The sequence below is a fragment of the Delphinapterus leucas genome, chromosome 7, assembly GCF_059928025.1.
Source record: "Delphinapterus leucas isolate spDelLeu-1000000601 "Yukka" chromosome 7, BTC_Dleu_Yukka2, whole genome shotgun sequence".
Classification (NCBI taxonomy): Eukaryota; Metazoa; Chordata; class Mammalia; order Artiodactyla; family Monodontidae; genus Delphinapterus; species Delphinapterus leucas.
Genome location: NC_143135.1, coordinates 26,437,501 through 26,457,916, shown reverse-complemented (window position 1 = coordinate 26,457,916; position 20,416 = coordinate 26,437,501). Strand labels below are relative to the sequence as shown.

The 20,416-nt window shown below is 37.9% G+C and overlaps 1 protein-coding gene across 2 annotated transcripts in view; it reads left to right on the top strand.

Moving 5' to 3' along the window:
• The window catches only part of ELP4 (elongator acetyltransferase complex subunit 4), a 244,242-nt gene that overhangs the window by 201,585 nt on the left and 22,241 nt on the right, over nt 1-20,416 (top strand). Inside the window, exon 10 of one of the 2 annotated variants that reach the window (XM_089915008.1) lies at nt 1-20,416. This exon is cut by the window's left edge and continues 13,415 nt beyond it; it is cut by the window's right edge and continues 21,388 nt beyond it. The exons of the other annotated variant lie outside the window; for it this stretch is intronic. The gene's annotated coding sequence lies outside the window, so the exon portion shown is untranslated. 2 annotated transcript variants of the gene reach the window in all.

The window sequence follows — 20,416 nt, the reverse complement described above, 5'->3', positions numbered from 1 at the left end:
ATAATTTCTGGGATTGACTTTTGTGGCCATAAGATTTAAGTACATCAGTATCTGTGTCCTTAGCTTTGGGCTCAGAAGGACAAGAGCTTTATTTTTTAGAGTGTGTTTTTATTTTAAAGTGAGCACATGTAAAGCAAGGGTTTTGTCTGGGAACATAAGAGGAAGAAAGCTGTCTCATTTGTTATATTGTTACACATAATAACTGCTAGCCGAGAGTGCGATGGATTATGAAAGTACGGCAGATATTAATTACACATTATACACAAAGAAATTTGAGACTTAAATATGGTAATTTATTGGTTCAAGGTAGCTAATTTATGACAGAACCAGGACTTGGGAGAATCAGGACTCATGGTTTTTCTAATAAAGCACTCCTCTGAAGGAATAAAAGATAAAATGACCCCTTTTGTTGAATGTCAAAAGGTCCTTTCCTTTGTTTGTAAATTATTCCAAACCTCTAAGGGGGCCTAGCCACAAATGCTACTGTATTCACACTTTTTCTTGGACAGAGGACCCTCCCTTCCACACAGTTACTTAAGTCATTGAATGTGGTGAATGTGTCTTTCTTGCCTTTACACTTTTCACTGTATCCACTGAAGAATATCAAAGACTAGTAAACTCCAACTCTCAGGGCAGGGATTATGCCCAATTGAATAATAAAGAAACTGAGGTAATGAGCAGCATCTTATTCATATACCTCCAGTATATTTTTTCACTTAAAGAGACTCATCTATCTCAAAAATAGTAGTGCCTGTGACCTTAACTCAAGCTTGAACTGTTGCTACATTATTGTTTTTAACTTATAAACAAAAGCTTATGAAAGAAGTAAACTTTACTTCCAACGAAAGAAAAATGGCAAAAATGGTTTTAAAAGCCATTTGCTTTATATCTTTAATAATATTCAAATATTAGGTTAAGAAGAAGAAAAATGTGATTTTGTTTATCATTTTTCTCATATTACATATTTTTGATGTGTCATTTATAAAATCTGTTTCAAACTTATTTTGCCACGATCAGATTTATAGTTGTTTACATATCTGTTCATTCTGAAAAGTATTTTTAATAATAAAGAAGAATATATAATCTGTTAAAACAAAGGATGGTTACCTCAGAGAATGTAACTAGGAAATTAGGAGTAGAGAGGGGCACTTGTAGTTGTTTGCTTTATATTTTTTTATTTTATTTTATCTTTTACAGTATTTTATCATAAGCCTATATTACTATTATGATTTTTTCAAAGTTCATAAAAATTGGTTTTAAAGAATGAAGGCACATAATTAGCTTCGTGAACATTTACACTTTGTCAAAAAATTAAGTATTTGAAACATACGGATATACAAAAGCTTCTATGTACCCATCACCCAATTGTGACAAACATTAATATTTTACGGAAGTACAATTTTTAACAAGTAAACACCTCAAACTTGCCCTATTGACTTAGAATAAATGTGAGTTCTTAGGCTCTCCTGCCTCAATCAGCATCGTTATAGAAAATGGCATATGCTGCCATAGCGCTGTCTTATGCGGTGGAGCCCTGCTACAGAACGCTTGTAACTATTGGTTGCTGGGCAATGGACAAAACAGCAAACCCAGCTCCCTTCACTTCTCCATTTATTTATCTAGATTAATGATGTAGACCATCATAAACAAACAAGATATTTGTTATATAAATAGGATTGCTAATGCATTTCAGGAAATTTTAAGATTTTCCTTAGCATTCAATGTGTACTTTCAGTGCTTTTAACCTTGAAAGAGATATAGATTGTTTGGAAACCAAAATTAAAGTTAGATTGAAAGAATATAATGTGATTTCCTTAGCTCATGATAAATAGATTCACTATGAATCTTAGGAAAGGTACATTGTGTTTTCTATTTGAATTGTTTCCTAACAAATAGAATGAATAGAATAATTCACGTATGGAATAATAAATAGAATACTTCATTTATATTAAAGCACAAAATAATCTTACCAGTTAAAAGAGAAAATCTCAAGTTATTCTTGGCTCTCATTCTCTACCAAGCTTCAAAGGATAATCAAATCCAAAGGAAATTTTTTTAACCAGCAAAGCAGAATGTTATAATGACAGTTCTTTATTTTATTTTATTTTTTTAATTTTTTTTATTTTGCGGTACGCGGGCCTCTCACTGTTGTGGCCTCTCCCGTTGCGGAGCACAGGCTCCAGACGCGCAGGCTCAGCGGCCATGGCTCACGGGCCCAGCCGCTCTGCGCCATGTGGGATCTTCCCGGACCGGGGCACGAACCCGTGTCCCCTGCATCGGCAGGCGGACTCTCAACCACTGCACCACCAGGGAAGCCCGACAGTTCATTTTTGAATGTGCTTGTTCATCTATAAGGGCTAAGAAAGTTATAAATGCCATGTTTAACCATTTTATAAGGTATGATATCTACTGGCAATTGTAATGGTTATACTACACCATATTAACAGTCAGTACAAAAGTTCTACCATCTCTAAGCAGGTTGTTTCCACAATTAGTATCTGTGTACTAAGTTAGCAATAAAATATATATGGACCCATTTCCTCAGATTCTACCTCACAGGGGTGTTACAAAAATAAAATGAAATAACACGTAATCATTTTAGGAGCAAAATGTAAAATGCTACCCATGAAAAAATGTCTAATAAAAATAATAATAGACATCAATATATCCAGGTGGAAATTAGACTTCAGATCTCAAAAAAGATTTTTTTCATTATACCCTTCTACTCCCCTTTTGTTGTCTATCATGGTAATTTATATAGTGGGAAGGCTTTGACACTTTCTGTATGCATAACTGCTTCAGTTACGTGATGAACTGACCCACTTACTAATATAATTCAAAATAATAACTAATATTTGCTAAATGCTTCCACATGCTAGGCATTATGCTAATTTCTTTACGGGTTTAACCCATCTGATTTTCATAAAAACCTTATGAAGAAGGCATTAATGTTAACCTCAGCTTACAGAAGGGAAGAGCCAGTCAAATTGTGTGCTCAAAAACTACTCAGGTGGTGGAGCACCTACCTCATTCATAATGCAGGCTCTGAACCCCCACGTTCTGTCACCTCTCACAGCCAGCACGGGGTCCGTCATCAGGTAAACACTTCTTGCATTCCTACTGCCACAGCTTGGGATTATACCCGCTTCATCTCATCCATTGCCCTGGATTTATAACTGAAAACGGCAGTCCCCCATTATCAGCAGGGTTACATTCCAACACCCCCAAGGGATACCTGACACCAAGGATAGTACCAAACCCTGTATATACTATATTTTTTCCTGTACATACATACCTATGATAAAGTTTAATTTATAAATTAGGCACAGTAAGAAATTAACTGTAACTAGTAAAAAAATAGAACAATTATAACAACATACTGTAATAAAAGTAATGTGAATGTGATCTCATGATCTCTCTATCTCTCCAAATATCTTATTGTGCAAATTTAATGTCTTTTCCATCTTAACTGAGCATTTATCGTGCACCATGGCCACAACTTTTGCAGTTTGAGGTAGGACAGCAAAACTAGCACAAATTTCTTTTTCTTTTTCCACAATTTCATAGATAGAGGATTCATTCTTACTGTAGACCTTAGCAACCTCAGCATACAAATATTTTTTCTTATTAGGTCTAGAAATTTCACCTTTTCACTTATAGGGAGCACTTTATGGCTTCTCTTTGGCAAATCGGGATTGCCCAGCATTACTACTCTTGTGTTTTGGGGCCATTAAGTAAAATAAGGGTTACCTGAATACAAGCACAGGGATACCCCAGACAGTCAGTCTGAGAACCGAGAGGGCTGCTGAGTCAGCGGTCCCCAACCTTCTTGGCACCAGGGACAGGTTTCATGGAAGACAATTTTTCTACGCAGTGGGGCTGGGGGTTGGGGGGGTGGGTATGGTTCAGGCAGTAATACGAGCGATGGGGATGGGCAGATGAAGCTCGCTGGCCTGCTGCCCGCCTCCCGCTGCGCAGCCCCGGGTGGGGGGAGGGGGTGGCGGGGTTGGGGCCCCCTGTGCTACGTGACTAACAGGCTTGGTTCACTGGACAAAGGAATGATTCACATCCTTGATAGGAGGGAGTAGGAAGGCGCAAGATTTTGTCATGTAGAATGGCTTGCAACTTAAAAGTTACAAATTATTTCTGGAATTTTAATATTTTCTGATTGAACCCGCAGAAAGTAAAACTGCGGATAACGGGGGATGACTGTACTTCATCGGCCCACATCTCATCTCCTCTTTTGATTCAGTCACTTCACCTGCTCCTTACATTCTAGGACAGAGGGTCTCGAAGCGTGATCTGAGAATCAGCAGCATCAGCATCACCTGGGAACTTGTAGAAACACAAACTGTTGGCAGTGGACCCAGCAGTCTGCATTTTAACAAGCCTTCCCGGCGATCCTCCTACATGAGTTTTTAAAGAACAAGTTAAAATACCAATAGATAGCGATATTCAAATGTGACATGTTTATCTACAAATATCTTAGGCTGTATTTATTGCTTGCTGAACTCCCTCCTCTCTGTGTACAAAACAAGCACATACTTGCCAGACCACAAGCAAATCCATAATTTGCATGATTAGTATCAACATTTCCATTTATTTTGAATGTACAGCACATATTTATCTGAATTTTTACTCACAGGGTTCCCATTTCCTTAATCACTACCACCACAGCCCAAATTCTGAAAACAAAAAAAAAGAAAATTTTTCTTTCCAAATTCTTAGACATACTTTGCTCTCGAGTTGCCAAGAGAAGATTTAAGAAAGCCAATTTTTTACCCAAAGGCTATAAAGTTGAAGGAATTATATAGACATCATTCTAAAATTTGCACTGGATTATCTGATTTGGCTCTCTGGCCTAAAGTTCACCAGATAATTTCCAGGGCTATAATTCATTTTCACTTATGAGACCTTAGTCAGTTGTTGGGAAAAAGATCTTTTTTCCCCTCTCAAGTTAATCCAGTAATGCTTCCATGTACCATTAAACTATTGGCACATTCTACTCCCAGAGGATAGATTTTGTTTGGCATTCTGAGGAATTTTGATATATTTAAGAAGGTGAGAAGTACACATTGGCATCATTTAAACAACATAAGTCTAAACCCAAATTAGCTGCTACATGCCAAAAATGCGAAATGTGCCAACTGTTTAATAGCACACAATAACTGTTCAACTACATAAGTTGATTTCAGCAAAACTGTTTGGTGTGTGTTTTATCCTGAATCATTTAGATACAATTATGCCTTATGGTACCTTAATAATAGAGGCAAGTTGTCCATGACTTTTGCGTAGCAGATTTAAATAATATTGAAATGATAGTCATACCAGAGTTGAATAAAATGTAAGAGTACTGCTTTAATTCAAAATGCCATTTCAGCAGCTTCTATGCTGCCAAGAAATGTGAAATAGGAAAATAAAGTTTGAGGTTGATGACTGTTGACAGTGAACCTCTTAACTTCCTTTAATAGAATAAAGTTGGACTTCTAGTGAGTTGGAAAACATATTACACATTTTCTTTTATTTGCAGACTTTGAAGTATATATATTATTCACTTTATCAACATTTATTGAGTGTGTGTGTATATATAAACGTATATAAATATATATACATACGCACACATACATGGGATGCTATGCAAACCATGGTTGGAAAGATAAACATAGAAAGGTAGATATGACGTAACCTTCTTTAGGGAGCTTACTGTCAAATGCGGAAGCCATGCAGCGAACACAAGTACTAACTTTAACACAAAGCAGGCAGTGCTAGTATTTTAGTATAGGTAAAAACCAAATGTTAGTGTGGCATGAGAGAGTAACAGAATTTAGGTGGTGGTAGGGGCTATGTTAGAAAGGATCACCTGGGAGCTTCATGTGACTGGTATAAGCAGACTTTAAACATTGATCCCCATGGTAGGGAAAGCAGAGGAATTGAAGCAAGCATAGAAGCCACAGAGTGTGGGAAGGGAAAGGTGGAGGGGAAGAGGCTGCAGTTATAGAAATAAAGTATGTTTCTCTCTGTTACCAAATCAAGGGAAGAGAACTGGATGCAATTTTACATAACATGTAGGATATATTTGAGATGATCATAATATATTAGTTTCATGGCCTGCCTAAAATTCACTCTGGGTATCCTGGGGTCACTCACTCCCAAGAGTCATCCTCCAGACAGCCAAAACTGAGGTTCCTTGAGGAGGTAGTGTGACTTCCATTCTGGAGAGACTTGCCATCGGTAGTAAGTCACCGTGGATAGAGGAAAGCAGCAGTGGTTTTAAACGTGAACCCCAAAGAAAAAGTCACAAAAACAAACGCTCTAAATTAGGCTGCTTCTCTCATAGGCAACCCTTTGTAGTGTGCCCCAGGGTGAGTGGCATGAGAGGTTTACTTATTTAACAATGATTAATGATTTTTGCAGGCAACCTAGGAGCCAGGTAGTAGAAAATAAAGTTGGGAGATAAATTAGTATAAAGTCATGACAGCCTTCTTTATATTTAATGCCAAACAACTTTCTTCAGGACGAAGCAAATTAAAGCATAAAAATTATTGCTTAAAATTATATTTGGACTATATCCAAAAAAAGAGCTTTCTTGTAACATGCAAAACAGAATATTTTACAATTGTAGATTACAGAGTTTTTCTTAGAGATAAGCAGCTGAAGATAGTTGTAGAACATCCTCCAATTGTTTTCTTTTTCTGCAGTGAACAGGTTCTTTAGTTGTGTTCCCTCACGGTAGTAGTTAATATTATTATATTATTCTCTTATACATCTAAATAAATTCCTCTTCAGCAGAGTAAACCCAGATCTTATAGCATAGATTTCTGGTTAACATTTACTTTAATGAACACTAAAATGTGAGTATTATCAGTGTCTTCCCCACCCCCACTCCCATCAGACTATCTCTGTTACCCTCAGTGAACTTAAAAATATAGTAGAGCAGAAAAGGCTAGTAGATAAGAAACGGCCACATATAATGAAATGTAAATTGTGCAGAGTAGTCATATGGTTATAGCTCAGCAAGGAAAGTCAATTAGGTCTAGAATAAAGAAGGTGCTAGGACTTGGCCAAACCTGAAATGTGGTAGAATTAGGAAAACCCTGAAAGAGGAAGGTCCTCCTGAAAGAGAAGGGTGCAACTGAAAGCACGGAGGTTTGAATGCCAATGGCACACTTGGAAACAGTCTAGAAACTGGCCTGACTGAAGGAAACTTGTGTTGGGGAAAGTAACTGAGATGGGGATGATTTGCAGAATGCCTTGCAACCAAAGAGGAAATGGAGAACCAGTGCAGGTTCTTGGCAATATGCTAAAAGCAACATTTAATAAATATTAGTCTGGTGGAAGTATACAAGATATATTGGTGGAAGCAGAGAAAAGAAGGATGCAGTTATTTTAAGTGTGAGGTTATGAAAGTGTCAAAAACTATAGTAAAAGTGAGGAAGGAAAGAAAGAGATGCATAAATTCACTTCCAATAAATAATCAACAAGACTTATACGCAGATTAGTTATAGAGTGAAGAAAAATATGATAAAAATGCAGCTGTTCTATATGGCCCTGTATAGTCGCATTTGGCTTTTCTGAGAGCTATTTCTCACATCAACTTGGACCTAAATCTTATACATATCCACACAGCTACTACTCCAAATTACTTCCTCTGTCAGTGATTTCTAATTCTAACAAATGATCTTCAAAACATCCATTATTTAATTTCTAATTATAGTCTATCAGAAGAATTTGGAGGCTTTTACATGTATTTAAACAAGTTCTCTAGAGTATAGGTAAAAAGAGGAAAGGAATTATGGGTGAGGGTAAAAGGAAGGAGAAAAAATACTCAGAAAAATAAATACATCAATTGAACCACATAGTAATTCCTGCAGCTAGAAAATAAAACTAAATATGGGTGATTTTATTGAACATCATCAGAGCCATTTAAGCTGCTTTATTCCCTGTCAGCATCAGTGAACCTTTATGGCTTTTATAATATTGATACAGGTACTTCCTGGAGGCAGATGGGTCGGTTGGTAGTTACTCTTCTCCCAACTTTGTTGCTGGCACAATAGCACTCCCAGGAAGGGAAACCGGATTTGTGATGGATCTCATCCCCGATATGAATAACAGAGGCTCCCAAGGGTCACCATACGGCCTTTTCTGGACTCTGGAGAAACTTAGGTTTTTCAGAGCACTGAAACCTCCAGGAAAGCAACTGCCTTCTCCTTAAGACGTGGTTAAACTCGTTCTCACTCAAAAGCATCTCTCTCTTCCCTGTCACAGTGGTCTTTCCCTCAGGCTACCTGCGATGCAGTCATTGGTTTTTCAGAGTCCTTGATTGTCTTGCCTGAAGGTACAGCCTGACCCAGATAGATGTGACATGCCCTTGTCCTGTTGCTCAGTTCACTTCCACAGAGGTTTTCTTCCATAAAAAGTATTAGGGTTTTTTGTTGTTTTGGGTTTTGTTTTTACATTTTCTGCTTTCTGTCTGATAACGCTGAATCCTCAGAGTGAGAAATGTATACTTTCTGACTTCTCCTTCCTGCCAGAATCTTTCTGATAGCATGTTTCTCACAGGGCTCATTTAAATGTCTTCTGTGGTGAAAGCCAGGCTTTTGTGTCTAGTCCCTGTGGTTTCCCTGATTGTTCAGTTCTATGTCCATATTTAGTTCCCTGCATTCATGATTCACCTCTCCTTTCTCTAGCCTTTAGGCAGACATGCATTTAACTGAAATATGCAGAAAGAGCATACCTCTTCTGAAGACCTCCACAGAAAAGAATTCCTCATCCTCCAATATTTAATATCTCACTGTCAATATCTCTACATTTAAACTATATAAAATTTTAAAGGCTCACAGAACCTAGGATATCACCATGTCCTACCCTTTTATTTTATGTATGAGGAGATTAAGTACTATTCACATTCCTAAACCCTCCTCAACTCAGGGTAATATGTACATTTTAAATGATGACTTTCTAACAAGTCTACTGGTAGAAATTGACTTTGACACCTATTTGTGAAGTGGACTCTAGCTTGGCTCTATAGCCAAGAACAATGCCCAAAGCGCTTTTAAGGACTTAATTTATTTCCAGCATTAATTAAGTTCTTACTTTATGTCTAGCATTCTTCCAACTTAAAAATTAATTTCAAACACTACATTTATTCTTCTTTCCAACCCCCATCAATCACACGTCCTCTCCCAGGAGGGAGGAAACTCTAGGAGAAGGAGGGGACCCAAAACTAATGTTAGGGAAGAGAAGCACAGGAAACATAGCTGCTACTGATACTAGATGGTGGCGTTGGGGAGTGGGGTGGGGAATGGCATAATCCCTGTCAGAAAGGCTGAACTGGGAGGAAGAGGAGAAAGATTGCACACCCAGAGTTTGACATTGAATAGACACTCAATATTTTTGAATTAATAAAATGAAATGAGGGCTTCCCTGGTGGCGCAGTGGTTGAGAGTCCGCCTGCCAGTGCAGGGGACACGGGTTCGTGCCCCGGTCCGGGAAGATCCCACATGCCGCGGAGCAGCTAGGCCCATGAGCCATGGCCGCTGAGCATGCGCGTCCAGAGCCTGTGCTCAGCAACGGGAGAGGCCACAACAGTGAGAGGCCTGTGTACCGCAAAAAAAAAAAAAAAAAAAAAATGAAATGAATCAGTGAACCACAGACTCAAAGCTCTGTCTCCAATGTAGTCCCAACAACCTTTTGGATATCTCCATCTTACCACAAAGAAACTTGAAATCAAACATGTCAAAATCTGAATTAATCACCTTTCCACCCTCTCCTACCCTTCTAATGTCCCCTATCTTAGTACTTAGCATGAATCCAGCCACCTAAACCACTAACTAGGAGCCATCCTCTCTCATTCACACCTCACTGCCAGTCCTTTAACAAGTCTCATCAACTCTACCTTAACAACATCCAGGAGCTAGTCGAGTCTTCCCACAAAAAAAGGTACGAAGTATGGTTTTAACACAACTTCAAATAATCTGTCTCTTATAAAAGCTGTGAACAGAGAAAGGAAGAGCTATTCAACTCATGTTATAAAACAAGTATTATCAAAAGACAGGGGTAAAACAGGAAAAACAAACTATAGAAAACTATAGATCAGTTTCACTTATGACCATAGGTAAAAAAATCCTACATAAAACACTGTTGGATGGAATTTGGCAGTTCATTCTCTCTCTCTCTCTCTCTCTCTCCCTCTCCCTCTCCCTCTTTCACACACACAGACACACACACACACACACACATTACTAAGTATGGTTTCTCTTGTAAAACCAGGAATGATTCAATATCACGAATGTAGAGAAGTCCTTAATAAAATTCAGTACTCATTCTTGGGAATTTAAAAAAAAATTTTTTTCTAGGAAACTCAGCATAGAAGAAAAGTTCTTATTCTGATAATAGTTGACCCTCAGGAACAAGGAGGAAACATTTTTCTTAATGGTAAAAATTTAGAAATGTTTCCACTAAAGTCAGGAGTAAGCATGTCCATTCTCTCCAGGTCTATTTAGCATTATTACTAGAAACGTTAACCATTTTAATATACCCCCCCCCGCAAAAAAAAAGGGAAAGAGTTAAGTAGTATTATAACTGTAAAGGACAAGGCCAAACTGTCCTTACTTACTTTAAGATAATGTGACTGTTTACATCCAAGGGCATCCAAAACTATTAGAGAATCAACAGTGTTGCCAGACAAAAGATCTCAGACCTACGACTGACTTACCATCCCTGTAACTTTGGTCATTTGTTAGCCTATCTATGCTGCAGTTAACACCTGTAAAAAGGCTGTTGAAAGGGTTGAATGTCTTAAACTACGTAACGTGCCTGGTACCTTATAAGCATTATGATTATCTAATATTTTTAGCTAATAGTAGCATTAGCTATTATTATCACCATTAAATTACTATATTCAGTAGTCTTCTTATACACCAGGTATACCTAGTCAGGAAATATAATAATAATAATAGCTAATGATTATTCATCACCTCATGTTAGTCTGCTCACCAAAACACCCACCGTAGTTTTCCCAGTCACTCAGTGTTAAAGTCCTTAGAGTGGCCCATTAAGACCTATGTGGTCTTGCCCTCCACTCTGTGTCTGTCCTCTTCTCCCACTCTCCCCCTGGCTCTTTTTAACTCAGATATGCTGGCCTCCTTGCTGTTTCTCGAAGCCATCTACCTCCTCAGGGCCTTAGCATTGCTATTCCCTCTGTCTGGGACACTGTTTGCCCAGGTATCCAAATGGCTTGCTCCCTCACTTCCTTTAGGTCTCAGATATCACCTTATAGCAGCTGCTAGTATATATTTAGTGCCAGGCTTAAAAAGTACCTCACATGAACTACTTAATGTCAGGAGAGAAAAGGTTCATCTGTTTTGTTCACTGCTCTATCCTTAGTGCTAGAAACAGCACTGACACATCATAGAACTCAGTAAGTATTTGTTGGATGAAGAATTTTAAATCTCCTGAGAGGTCATTATGTGCTAAACACTGACCTAAATGCTTTCACACTTTAATCTTCACAAAAAACTCTATTGAGTAGGTACCATTACTATCCCCAGTTTACTGATGAGAAAACCGAGGCATGGAGAGACTGAGTAACTTGTATCCTGGGATCACACAGCTGGTTAATTGCCACATGTGCATGCTGTTATGGCACCTGAAATTAACACTAACAAAAGATGTACAACTTTGCTTATGGAGAAAAGTTTCAAACTGTATTAGAAACCCCTTTAAGACCTTTTAGTTGGCATATTCATAGGTAGGAAAACTCAGTATCATAAAAATGGGGAATTCAACGCAATTATAGCCAAATTCCTGACAGAGTTTTTCTTAGAATTTGACAAGCTGATCCTTACTTCAAATGAAAAAGCAAAGAATCAAGAATAAGGCAATTTTAAAGAAGAAGAACATGGAGGGTGACTTGTTCTATCAAATATCAAATCTTCTCATAAGGCATAAAGAGTTAAATTGATATAACGGCCCCAGAATGGACACATAAGCCAATAAAGGGCAATAAAGATCTTAGAAAAACAGACCCCCTCAAGTACAGAAAATTGAACAATGTCAGATGTGGCATTACAGTATCGTAGGTAAGGAAGGACTGAGTGCTGGGATAATTGGTTATTCTAATGAAAAATATTTATTCTATACACAAAAAAATAATTCCCTGTTACTTTAAAGGATTAAATGTGAAAAGACAAACTTTAAAACTTCTGGGGGGAAAAAATAGGGCAATGGTATTTGACCATATTACATTTTAAAACCCCTGGTTGATTTAAAAAAACCATGAGCTATGTAAGAAGTAAAGAATTTGCAACGCACATCACCAGCAAAGAATTAACACCCAGAATTGAGTATGTCATAAAATAACCACTCGATTAAAAAACAGGCATAGCTGGGAGATTGGGATTGACACATATACATTATTGATACTATGTATAAAAGAGACAACTGATGGGAACATACTGTATAGCACAGGGAACTCTACTTAATGCACTGTGGTGTCCTAAATGGGAAGGAAATCCAAAAAGGAGGGGATATATGTATATGTATGGCTGATTCATTTTGCTGTTCAGCAGAAGCTAATACAACATTGTAAAGCAACTATACTCCAATAAAAATTAATTTAAAAAAAAACAGGCATATGTAATTCCCAGAAGAGGAAACAGAAAAAATTGTTCAAAGTCATTGGCAGCCAGGGAAAATGAAAACTAAAATAATGTCTATCATGTCATACCCATCAAATTTGCAAATTTTTTAAAGTGTGACAGTCACATAAATTGGTGAGAATTTAGAGAAACAGGAAATTCCATATGGTGCTGATGGGATTATAAATTGCTACAACTACATTTGAGAACAAGTTGGCAATGCCTTGTCAAATGGATACTGTATATATCTTTTGACCCAGAAATTGCATTTCTGGATGTACACTGTAGAAAAACATCGACGTGCGCACAAGGAGAAAAGGACGTTGAATACAGCATTTCTTATAAGACAGAAAAACTGAAAACAACATAAATGTCTGTCAACAGGAAATTAGATAAATTAATTTCATATATTCACACAATGAAACAGTACTGTAGTGCAATTTAAAATCAATGAGCTAATATATTAAAAAAATAAAATAAATGAGCTAGACCTACATGTATCAACCTGGTAAATCTCCAAATCATAAATTTGTATGAAATAAAACAAGGTTCAAAATAATACATGCATTGATACTATTTATTATATAAAAATTTTGAACATGAACTATGATATTTATATGTTTATTTATTTATGTATAGTTAAAGGTGTCCATGAGAAAGATAAATGTCAGATTTACTTTAGTGCTTACTTCTGGGGAGGTATGGATTGGGGAGGGGTACACAAGGGTCTTCACTACTGTCTTATTCTGAAGCAAATGTGACCATATGTTAGAATGTGATAGAGTTTAGTCATAAGTACATAGGTGTTTCATTTAATGTTATTTTCTATAACATTATGTTATAGTTTTCTATATGCCTGACGTACTTCTATATAAATACACACACGCACCAAATCTAGCCCCTTCTCACCACCTCTGCAGCTACAGTCATGACCCTACCCCCCATTATGTCCTGCCACCGTTAATCTTTTACCAGAGCTGCTGCAGTCACCTCCTACATTGCCTGCCCACATTTCATTTGCCATACATTACTCAGAGTAATCTTTTATCACCAAGTAAATCAGATTATGCTATTCTTCTGCTCAAAACACTCCAGTGGCTTCCCATAGAAGTTAAAATTCATAATTCTTACCATGGCTCACAAAGGTCTTGTTCCCTCTCTACTCATTCCCCTGGCCCACCGACCACACTGGTCTTGCTGTTGTTCCTTGCCAAGCATGCTGTTCTTACATCTCGATTTGCACTCACTGTACCCTCTGCCTGAAAGCTCTTCCCAGGTCTTTTGCGTTGCTCCCTCCTTCACTTCATGTAAGTCTCTTCTCAGATGACCTCATCAGAGAGGCTTTTCCTAACCAACCTATCTTAGACATACCCTCTCCTTGGCCTAAAGCGATGATACCTCTGTGACGATGGCATACTTCGCACCAGGACTTTGTCTCTAAACACCAATTTACAGTAAAAGAAACCAGGGCTTCTAGGAGAAGCGCTTGATTCCAGGACCAAGGGAGGGAAAACACAAGATGAAGCTGAACTTCTTGGACCAAAAAGTAAGGAACTGCTTTACAAAGATTATGAGGCCAGGTCAGAAGAATACAGGAGCCAACCTGACGGAGCTCCTAATGACCAAAGCTGAAAGAATTTGAGCAACAAAATAAATAATGATAGTATTGATTTTTAACCCATAGAATAAAATAAATATCCATGAGTCAATACTGATATGAGTAAATAACATGTTAATAAACATAAAAGGAAAAAAGGGAAACAGAGACACGCCATTAGGCAAACAACACAATAATGTTTCAGACAGATCCCTTAATGGGTGTGAAAATCAATGGCCAAAATTTTGAGGAAAAACAGGGTTTGCACATTTCAAAGTATCTTAACCAAGATACTTACCAATTGCAAAGGGAAAAGTAGTAAACTTACTTTGGAGAGACCTAGCAGACACCAACTTAACTGAATGGTCAAGGTAAACAACACCAGAAATAAGATATATCAGCCATGATATACTATGAACCTCTTGGTTTGATGCCTTGAGAAGCACGCAGTGCACATCATTTCTGTGGTAGTCTTGCCAAAAATGCATAACTTCAATCATGAGAAAACTTTAGACAAACCCATACTGAGGGACGTTCTACAAAATAACTGATCAGTATTATTCAGAAATATCAAGGGCATACATAGAAGGCAATGAAAAAAGCTGAAGAATTGTTACAGACTAGAGGAGATTAAGGAGAAATAACAACTAAATGCAAGTGAGGTCCTGGGTAGAAAAAAAGAACATTAGTGAACCTGGTACCCAAGATAATATCTGGTACTTAGTGGGAGTTTAATAAATATCTACTGAATTGGTATGTCCACCCATCCAACTGTCCTATCCTATCCTCGATGCCTTCCTTTTCCACATGCTCCACATCCAGCTTCTTACCAAAGCTTCATTTCTTTTAACGCCTACTTCCTCATGGAGAGAGACTAGGTGAAAAATTATATCAGCAACACATCAGCATCTTTTGGGTAGATCAGATGTGAACTTCCCTATATACCCAGGATAAGAATTTATGCTTAAGGAGTGAATATTAAAGGGTATGGGAATTTCATTAAGAAGAACCACACTCGGGCTTCCCTGGTGGCGCAGTGGTTGAGAGTCCGCCTGCCGATGCAGGGGACACGGGTTCGTGCCCCTGTCGGGGAGGATCCCACATGCCGCAGAGCGGCTGGGCCCGTGAGCCATGGCCGCTGAGCCTGCGCGTCCGGAGCCTGTGCTCCGCAACGGGAGAGGCCACAGCAGTGAGAGGCCCGCGTACCACAAAAAAAAAAAAAAAAAGAAGAACCACGCTCAATGCTCTGTGGTGACCTAAATGGGAAAGAAATCCAAAAAACAGGGGTTATATGTATACGTATAGCTGATTCACTTTGCTGTACAGCAGAAACTAACACAACATTATAAAGCAACTATACTCCAATAAAAGTTAATTTAAAAAAAGAAGAAGAAGAGCCACAGAAGTGATTCCAGATGGTAGTAACAAAGTCTCCAGCTTTGCCTGCTTGGGGGATGGGATCTCATCATCGTTTGTCTGAATTGCTGCCCTAGCCCCCTAATTGGTCTCCCAGCTTGCAGTTTTGTCCTTCCCTCTTTACCACTCCAAACCCTGCCCCACAAGAGTGATATCAGTATAGCCAGATTAATATTTTCAGGGGATAAATCTGATCATGTCACTTACCACGATTAAAATCCTTGATTGAGTCACCATTGCCTTCAGAATGAAAACCTTACATGTACTGGCCCCTGCCTACTTCTCCATCTTTATCTTTGACTGTTTCCTCACATAAACCATAAACTCCAGTTGTACCAAACAACCCAGTCTGCTTGTCACATCCCCTCTTCGGCTTTGAATTTGCTGTTTGTTTTCTCCTCTGACGCTGCCTAACTCTGACTTGCCCTTTAAATTCAATAGGAGCAGTACCTGTTCTTCAGTCTTTCCTTATCTGCTAAAGTTTCTCAGTGACAATCAGCACCTTCTTAGGGCAGGGACTCCTTGTATCTCCAGCTAGCTTGTTGCCTGGTACATAGTAGATGCTCAATAAATGTTTGTTGCGAGAGGAAGGAGAGAAGAAAAAAAGGAAAGCAGGAAGGGAGTTTTTAAAGTTATGTATATATTAAGCAAATAAACTCTACCCTCACTTTTTCTCCTTCTGTATTTCTATGACCTCAGCTCTTGCATATGTATACAATTTATTTATTTTTCGTGATTCTCTGTTTGTCCTTTGACATAGATGAAACATTAATGTCAATTAACTGAGGAATACGGAAAAGCTGTTTCCACTTTGACATAAACTATTACTGGTAAAGATGGTATTAAGCCTGATTGAGACTGTGGAATGCTTCTCTCATTTTAACCTTCAGAGAATCTGATAATCTAATGAAATCTAGAAATAGCACCAAAAAGCAAGTCTTAAAACAATGTGTGCCATCTTAATCAATACAAAGAAATCGGAGTATACCTTCTACTTACTTGATATGTTTCCTCTTTATAATGTACTGAGAAGTTTAATTGGTATTTATTTGCTATACCCAGAGCGGGAAAATCCTTGGAAGGGGTTAAATAAATTAGCCCTTGAGTTTTGGGTCTACTTTAGAATGCAGTGAAAAGAAATTTCTAAAGGAAAATAGTGGAAGTCCAAGGCTAGTGAAAGAGAGAAGGTCCCAGTTGCGTTTTTACCTCAGTGAATTCTTTCCAAATCAGACTAAAGCATTTTTTCACATCTACCACACCAAGCACAGTATTTTTAGTAACAGTAATACAGAGCAGCAGCTTGTCATTTGGGAGCTGACAAATAAGCATACTGTTCCTCTTACACACAATATGCTACACATCTTTATTTCCACTCATCCTTACAGAAGCTCTTTAGCTTTCCATGTTTCTTTAAGGAGATGACAAGGAGTACTGGTTAATAAGCTCTTGGGGTTATTCAATATCCCTCTTCAATGCTCATTTTCTGAAGTTGAAAACACTTATGCATGTGCACACATGCACACTAAACTTTGTCAGAGGTGAAGTACTCCAAATGCCACTTGAATGTGTTTAAAAGAATCCTGGGCTTGATAGGACTCATTACACAAGATGCCAGGCCTGTTTGCTCAAACTCTGGTCTAAGAAAAGGAAGCATCTTGAGGAAAAAAAAAAAAAAAAAAAGGCTTGTGGAAATGGAGGTTAACAGTTTATTGTATTTCTAACAAAAATGTATGCTGGATATATCCTTTTAAAACAGAAATGTAACAGAATTTCTTATTACAGATTATATACTGGAAAAGCATCTCTCTTTTCTTTGGCTCTAGACAAGAACTCAAAGTCTATCTGACTTACCACTCTGAGTTTCTAGTCTAGGGTTGTCTGTTTTCCCTAGCTAGTCATTGTAATTTTCTACCAAAGTTCAGGAGACTATTAAACAATTTTATATTTAATGTCATTGGTAAATTTCATGTTAAATTCCAAGTCACACTATGATTAATATTGTTATTTTACAATATGGTTTTGAAAGTCTTCCAAAACAGCTTAAAGTCACTCAATTTAGTTTTTACCTTCTAATCTCAGAGTGTTCACAAGTCCATCCTAGGGTTGAGTCTACCCCTAGGTAAATTCCTCGAGGATTTATTAAAACATCCCAGCCTCTAATTGAATTTGTGGAACTCAATCACGTTCATTCTTTATCATTCCAGCAATAGGATATATTTAAGTTGTGTAGTGTAGTAATATAGTTGAAGTTAATGATTGTTAAAATCAAATAGACTTGTAGGAACTTAAGATTATAAATCCAAGGTTTCATGGATGGTAATTGTACTGTGTGTTTCAACCAGACTAGACCATTATGACCTTGGAAGTTGTCAACCTAGAAAGTTCTCCACATTTGCATTTTTTTATCCAGCACATGTTTTATCAAGCAGTTATGTGTCACAAGGTACTGTGCAAGACCTCACCTCATACTAAAACAGTTTAGATGAACTGATTAAGCTTTGATTTTCATTCTGTTGTAATGATATGTTGACAAGAAGGGTGGAACCTTTTTTTTTTTTTTTTTTCAGTACGCGGGCCTCTCACTGTTGTGGCCTCTCCCGTTGCGGAGCACAGGCTCTGGACACACAGGCCCAGTGGCCATGGCCCACAGGCCCAGCCGCTCCGCGGCATGTGGGATCCCCCTGGACCGGGGCACGAACCCACGTCCCCTGCATCAGCAGGCAGACTCCCAACCACTGCGCCACCAGGGAAGCCCGAAGGGTGGAACTTTTTAATAAAAAAATAACATTTAAAGATCTTAAATAACAAGCCTGTGTCAATTATGTAACATATCTCATCTTCTTATTGTGAGATATCAGCTTGTGACTTACTTTTATCCATCATTCTGTTCAGTGAAAATTAGCAAAATTGCTTAATACGATTTTATTTAAATGACTATTCATGTTGAGAAATTAATCTTATTCTGGTGCCTATAAAACCAAATAGCAAAAAGGAGTTTTGCCTAGTTTTGCCCACATAATGCATTAATCCTTCTCCCAAGGAATTAATTTACGAATCAAGAAATTCTTCCCCATTCACGTTTCCCTGCAGCAAAAAAGCAAAATTAGAGAATTTATTAAGTTTTTATTCTTCCCCTTTGTTCTGCCGTGAATGTTCAATGTGTAATTCTACAAGAATCCTCTGCTTAAAAATAATTGATCCTATCCTGAATGACTGGAGCAGTTATATTAACATTAGTATTACCTTATGAGGGTAAGAAAAATGTATTATTTATGGATGTTCAAAGTATCCTCTCATTTTTTAAAGGTTTTATCATAAAAGGTGTCTGAAATAAGAATTCACTGTCCTTCTCTCAAGCTACAAAAAATGTATAATTCTAGTACTTTGTAAAATGTATCTTCTCATAAACCTCTGCTAAGTACAAAGCAGCCTATTGCTTTGTTTTTTATTAATGCTTATTTTTATGCACCAGTAACATTATTTTTCCTGTAATATGTCATACCTTTTTTTTTTAATTTTTATTTATTTATGGCTGCGTTGGGTCTTCATTGCTGCGCGAGAGCTTTTTTCTAGTTGCGGCAAGCGGGGGCTACTCTTCATTGCGGTACATGGGCTTCTCACTGTGGTGGCTTCTCTTGTTGCAGAGCACAGGCTCTAGGAGCATGGGGTTCAGTAGTTGTGGCATGTGGGCTCAGTAGCTGTGGCTCACGGGTTCTAGAGTGCAGGCTCAGTAGTTGTGGCGCACAGGCTTAGTTGCCCTGCAGCATGTGGGATCTTCCCAGACAGGGCTCGAACCCGTGTCCCCTGCACTGGCAGGCGGATTCTTAACCACTGTGCCACCAGGGAAGCCCTGTGTCATACCTTTCTTAAGTGTTTTCCAATTACCACCTTGAGTAGTTTGTGTTCATCAGCCTTAGTGCTTGTATTAAGTCGGTGTATTGATGAGCCTGACTACTGTAATTAAATGATATATGCCCTTATGTCCACTTTCCTTGGGATGGGCTATATATTAACTAAGCTCCCAACAAATTACATCCCAGCTTCTTTCTCTACTGCTAGGGAAATAGAAATGTGCCCTGGCTACATGGACACTAGAAAAACTGAAGTTTTGACTAAGCAGTATCTTTGGCTTGCTTTTTCCAAATAACACAACTTTAAAAACACATATCACCGTATTCAATGTAACTTGGTTATTCTGGGCCCAAAGGGGCCCATTCCTTTTTCCCTATGAGTTTTGTGATCTTTTCAGGATGCCTCTGTTCCTTGAAAGAAAATTACTGTAAGCTCCAGCCTAATTGAGTGGATTATGTCTTGCCACTCTCATTTTCTCTCTCATGCTTTGTCAAGTCCTTTCCCTTAAGTACATGTATACATCAGTTTAAGTATGCTAGATATTTTTTAAGTATGGATTTACAAAAACATTAGGGGAGGGTATTTGCATTTCAAAAGTTCTTTTCACTTTATACAAGATTCATAGTAGAGTCCATTTAAGTATAAGTTCAATAGTATATATCTCATTTCATAACAACTTATTTTAGATAAAACTTTTCAGGAATAAAACTCCCTGTAAACCCCTGTCCTTAGGAGACTTCCTTAGATATTCCGGATGGTTCTAAAGGAAAATTAACTGCAAACTATTATGACATTTTTTTAACCTGATTATATTATTATCAAAATAGCAGGACCCAACCAACTCTTTACCAGAATGTTATGTTTCTGAATATGATACAATGCTTTTTCAGTCCAAAACTGACAAGGTTTAATA